The sequence below is a fragment of the Drosophila navojoa genome, chromosome 2 (genome assembly GCF_054131105.1).
Source record: "Drosophila navojoa isolate 15081-1374.11 chromosome 2, UAZ_NAV_1.0, whole genome shotgun sequence".
Classification (NCBI taxonomy): Eukaryota; Metazoa; Arthropoda; class Insecta; order Diptera; family Drosophilidae; genus Drosophila; species Drosophila navojoa.
In genome coordinates this window covers 4,369,560-4,375,473 of record NC_142890.1, presented here as the reverse complement: position 1 = coordinate 4,375,473, position 5,914 = coordinate 4,369,560, and positions in this window count along the sequence as shown.

The following is a 5,914-nucleotide window of genomic DNA, read 5'->3' as shown; positions in this document are numbered from 1 at the left end:
TAGTTGTATTTCCGTTGTTGCTGTATGTTTATCTGGCACGGGGAGTGGGTTGGCGGCAGAGTGCGGCAAGTCGTTTATCTTTGTGGCTTACTGCAATGATTCAGTGCACTCCTATTGTCCAAGCACAAGCTGCGTTACTTAATTAATTAACTTTTTGCACTTTGCTACTTTGCTGACGAACGAAAATTGAACGCGACTTGTACGAAATGTCTTTCAGCAGCGGCACGAAATAAATATACAATAAATTTGTGTAGCGCGTTTCGTTTTCATTTCGTTGCGCTGTGATACGCTGCGTGTTCTGCATGTTTACCATGTGTACCAACAACATGTGAGAGCGTGTGCTTGAGAGAGCGCTGGAGAGAGAGAGAATGGTGAGCTTTCTGCCATTTTACAGCACTGCAGCTAAAAGCACTGCTAAGAGTTGGCGCGCAAATGATATTTGAAAATTGCTTGGCAAGCATAGAAATGCAAATAAACTTTTTATTTAAATTTTGTTTTTTTAGTGTTCAGCTGAGGGCAGTCATTGCTTTTATAGTATTTCAAGGCTTTATATGGCAAGTATGTAGTTTACATTTTTTAGATTTATTATAAATGCATGAATATTCATTTCTCATAGTATAATTTCTTCTTGTTTTATTTTATTTTTGATTGTATTTTAAAGCAAAACTTAATGTTGTATCATTTCTGTTTATTATAATTAACCTGAAAGACACTTTATTTTCTATTTTATTTTGCCATATTTTTTACCCCTACTTATCCACACACATGTCTATAGGTCGTCTGGAGAGATGTTTTCGTGTTTTCTGTGGCATGCCACTAATGCGTCAATCGAGCACCGTTTTCGTCTAGCTGCAAAGAGGCCAAAATCCAATCAGTCAACGGCTTCCGATGACGGCTGACAAAAACCAATCAACTAAGTGTCCAGTGCCAAGAATTAGCATAAGAAAGCGTCGACGAAATGCGCAAATGAAAAGCGTTTAGTTCCTAATGAAATTTTACACCCAAAGGGCGCTCGTTAAACGGCCACGTCAGCGGCCCATTTGGCCTGGCTTACACACACACACACACAAAGCGGGGTGTTTCCCCCCCTCCCCCAGACCTTTGCCTGCCACTTGTCTGGCAAGTTTGACTTAAGTGCAGTTTTACCGAGGCGCCTGTCTGGATACGCTTTTTGCATCGGCCACCCCCCCGTCCACGCCCTCCGCCCTATCGGCCACTCCACTCGCCGTTTGTTTGCCCGCTGTAAACGTTGGAGGAACGTGTTAACTGCAGGTGTTTGGCATTTGAGTTACGTGCGCATGCAACAAATTGCCGGCCCCACAATTGCGTTTACATTTACCCACCCACAGAGACGAACCCACCCCAACCACCCACCCACTGTAATTAAACGTCAGCAGCTGAATGCGCGCTGCCACGGCTTATCCCCATGCTCTCTGCCAGTCCATTGCATATGCATCGCTCTGCCCGGCCAAATCGACGCGTCTCATAATCCTCAAGTAATCTGCGGGATTACAGCAACAGGCAGTGAAGTGGTGAAGGGGTGAAGGGGCAACGGGCGAATGGGCTAATGGGCAATCATTCAATCAATCAATTCTGAATGGGCTGAAAAGTGGCTGAGTGAGTGAGAATTCAGTTGGCGAGAGGATAAATACATGTGTATGTATATCATATGTATATTATGTATGATATAAATATGTGTTTTAATTTCTATGAGTTCTATTAAAATTAAATTGAGTATTTTTTTAATTTTATTATATTTTACTATTATTTTGTTATTTAATATACATATATATTTTTTTAATATTTTAATCATAGACGAGCGAGAAGTGGAGGTATAGGGAAATGGGTGGGAAATATTTATTTAGGCGAACGATAAGTAAGGCCCAAATATAGAAAGAGGCCCATCCTTTTCTGGTTTATTTTTATTGAAATATAAATATGCATTTTTTTTATATATATTTAATTTTCTTCAATTCTATTCTTATTCCTAATGATTTTTGTTTATATACACGATTTGAAAAGTTAAAAATCGGTTTACCCTTATTTCCCATTGAAAATGGTTTCAGGGTGGAAAAATAGAAGTACTTTCACTTCTTAACCTTTCCTGTAATCTGTATCATTATATTTCTCTTTCATCCCTACTTCCTTCCCTCTTCACATAAAAATTGTGAAGTTATTTATTTCAGCTTCAGATATTCTGCTCAGCCTTATCAATATCTTTCTATTCAGCTAAATACATATATGAGTAAAGTTTTCATTTATTTCTGTCTCCCCTGTTCTAGCTCTCTCTATCTCCTCTTGCTCTCTATCTCCCTCGCTCCGTCTCTCTCTCTCTCTCTCTCTCTCTCTCATTTTTTTCATCCTCTTTCTCTCCCTCTCTCATTTACTCCAACTTTCTCTTTCTCACTCTGCTTTTTGCTTCTTATAAATAGGGTTTTCATATCACTCTAATAAATATAGACTTTGGGTGATTCTTAATCCATTTCGCTTTGTATCTCTCTTAATCTCTCTCTCTCTCTCGCTCACCTGCTTCTACTCAACTCTCATTCGCTCTCCTATCCTAAATAAACTTCAGTTGAAGCTCTCTATATGACACTACCTCACACCGTCTCTCTCTCTCTCTCTGTCTTCCGTTTGCCTGTCTTCAGCTCTTACTAGGATTATATGGATAATATTTTTTGAATTCAATTCAATTACTGGTTCATTATAGATGTGGAATCCATACCTCCCCCATTCCCATTCCCCAACTGCCCATCTCTATCTCATTCTTTCCTTATTCCTTCCCCTTTCATCCCCTCACAGCCCATCTCTACTTCTGAGCATTAGGAAATCAATTAGCTGAGCTTCCCTTGCACTCCAAGTCCAACAATTGGACTCGCTTGGACACTGATGGAGGCCACTTGGGCCAGTTACCAGGTGCTTTGCTCTGGGACTATAAAACAATTAAAAGGCCGCACGAGCGCAGCGGCTGGAGAACAAACAGCAGAGCATCAAGAACGGACATGCTGCCGTATCCTGTGTCCAGGACACTCGTCCGGCGGAACGTGACGCTGCAAGTGGACTCATAATGCAGTCGTCACCTGGCTTGCCAGCCCTAAATGCAATCAGTTTGAGTGCCTTGATAAATATTAGTGGAGCGAGAGAACGACAGGGAGCGAGAGAGAGAGAGAGAGATAAAGGGAGAGTGAGAGAGAGAGATAAGCCAGGCGAATGCGTTAGGCAGCTCATTTGGCAGCCGCACACGTTGCCCGGGTCTCAACTGCATTTGGAATTGGAGTCAAAGCTAGTTAAGAAATAACGCAGCAAATGTCATCAGCATAAGTAAAACAACGCCAAAAACCAGCAGCAGCGGGCGGGCGACAGGTGGGCGTGCCAGCGGAAGCTGGAGCTCACACCTGAGGTGTACTTATGGCATGGCATTAGCATTCCTTACAGCCAGTCGGAAGATAACAAAAACACAGCACAACAATTGCAGTCGAGACGGCAACACACACACACTCACACACACACTCATGCAGGTGCACACACACACACACACTCGCACTCACACTCACGCATCGCAGCTTGTTTTGCGTCGGAAGGCTTCAGCGATTTTATGGCAGCACTTGAAGCCGATGCCGATGTCGTTGGGGTCGCTGCAAATAAACACATTTTCAAGCTCAATGCCAGCGAAAAAGAACAACAACACGCGGAGGCAGAAGCTAACAGGAGTGCGACTTGAAGATACCCTGTAGGTGTCAAAATATGCCTATAGCAAGAGAAGAGAGAACGAGAGAGATGGAGAGAGATGGAAAGAGCCAGCGTGAAAGGGGGAAAAGTTGAGATGAAGGAGAGGTAGAGAGTAAAAAGAAGAAGAAGAAAAAAAAGAAAAGTGATAAAAAGAGAGGGAAATAGAGAGACATTGAGGAAAGAGAGAGAGAGAGAGAGAGATATAGAGTGAGGAAATAGATGTGAAGAGACAGAGAGAAAGAGAGAGAGAGAGAGAGAAAAGGAGAGAGATAAGGATAGGGAGTGTGTGTGTCACAGATAAAGAGAGCGAGAGGGAAACAGAGATATATCTCCGCCACTCTCAATCTCCCAAGATATTGTAGATAGATAGGGAAGGAGAGAGGGAGAAAGAGAGAGATGATAGGAGCGAGAGAGGGGCTAAGCAGCCTGAGCGAATAGATTGAGGGAAAGAGGGAGGGATGAAGAAGATGAAAAAAATGAAAGTGAGAAAGAAAAGAAGGGAAAAATATAATATAATATTTCGGCGATTATTGGCCGACATTAATCGATAAATCAAAAAGAAAATGCATGAGCTTATGGTGAAATTTTACATGTGTAGCTCACATAGTAATCCTTTATATTAATTATTCTATGGGATTTTCACAAACATTTACCCAATACATATATAATAACTGAAATATAGTATACCCTATAAATAAGTTTCCAGGGCATAAGAACACAGGCAGTGGCGAGAACAAAGCCAAACCAGAAATAGAAATGAAAAAGATCTGGCATCGCCTGTGCCCGGTTATTGGGACTGGAACTGGGTCTCTGCACTGCTCTACCCTGCTCTACTCTACCCTGCTCTACCCTGCTCTACTCTGCCTGCCTGCCAAACGGACACATAATGAAGTTTCGCAATCTCGTTGACTGTGCGACTCTGGGCATGGCGTCTGCCTCTGACGTCTAACCAAAGCAGGAGCAGTAGCAGGGCGGTGCGAGGACGGTGTCGGCATGGGATCGACCATTGCTGCCGGCTCAAGTGTGATTACATGGCCATGTTCGCTGGCGTCGAGTGTTTGTGGCATAATATTATTGTTTCTGTGCTCGCGTGTGAAATCAAACTCAATGCAATGCCAAAAGGATTAAAAGGATACAGCGACTAGCGCTGACGTGCCACATACGCCACGTCCGCCCACGACCCACGACCGCCGGGTCAGAGTAGCTGCAGCCCCACGCATCGACAGCTTGTAACTGTAAACAGATACATAAACTGCCGAAGGTTGGCAATGCGAATCGGCTAGCAGGAAGCGGAGAATGCGCTGCTTCAACAGCTTTCTCAGTATATATAAATAGTATACATAAATAATAAATATTAATAATAATAAAAATAATTGAATTTATATACATTTTTCATTTTTATATATTTTTATTAGAGTAAACAAATTCCATCAACATCTTCCCCATTATCTCTAGCCAAGTTTCACTCTCTCCTATCTTTATCGCTTTCTATTAGCCCCATTCCTGCGGTAGGGGCCTCATGCAGTGGCAACAGACGGTAGCACGTTGTCGAGACTTGTTTTACCTCAGCTTCCCAAAGGGCTGGCCCAGATGCACAGAACTGTATAAGCTGTGGGGGGCAAGGGGGGAGGAGCTGCTGCAACATGGGGCAAGCAATACAAACAATAACAACAACAAGTGGAACTTGAAGTACCGTACAGTTATTTGACTTTTAACTTTTATTGCTTTATGTAGTTTAGATAAACGTTTGTGGCATGCCATAAATACGCAGCAGCAGCAGCAGCAAGAGTAGCATATCCAAGACTTCTCGGAAGCGAAAACAATGCCAAAAGGAATGCCGAGTTGTTGTCCAAAAGTTGAGCGAAACCAAGAATAAAAGGAAGAAATAGAAATCAACAGACGAATGTGTAATGCCCTTTGAGAGAGAGAGAGAGAGAGAGAGAGAGAGAGAGAGAGAGAGAGAGAGAGAGAGAGAGAGAGGAGAGAGAGAGAGAGAGAGAGAGAGAGAGAGAGAGAGAGGAGAGAGAGAGAGAGAGAGAGAGAGAGAGAGAGAGAGAGAGAGAGAGAGAGAGAGAGAGTTACACATCTCTAGTAGGATTCGAGTTTATGAATATAGGGAATCTTAAAAGACTTGAGCAGCTTCTCTATAAAAAGTTACTAAAAATATAAAGACTGGAATTCGGAT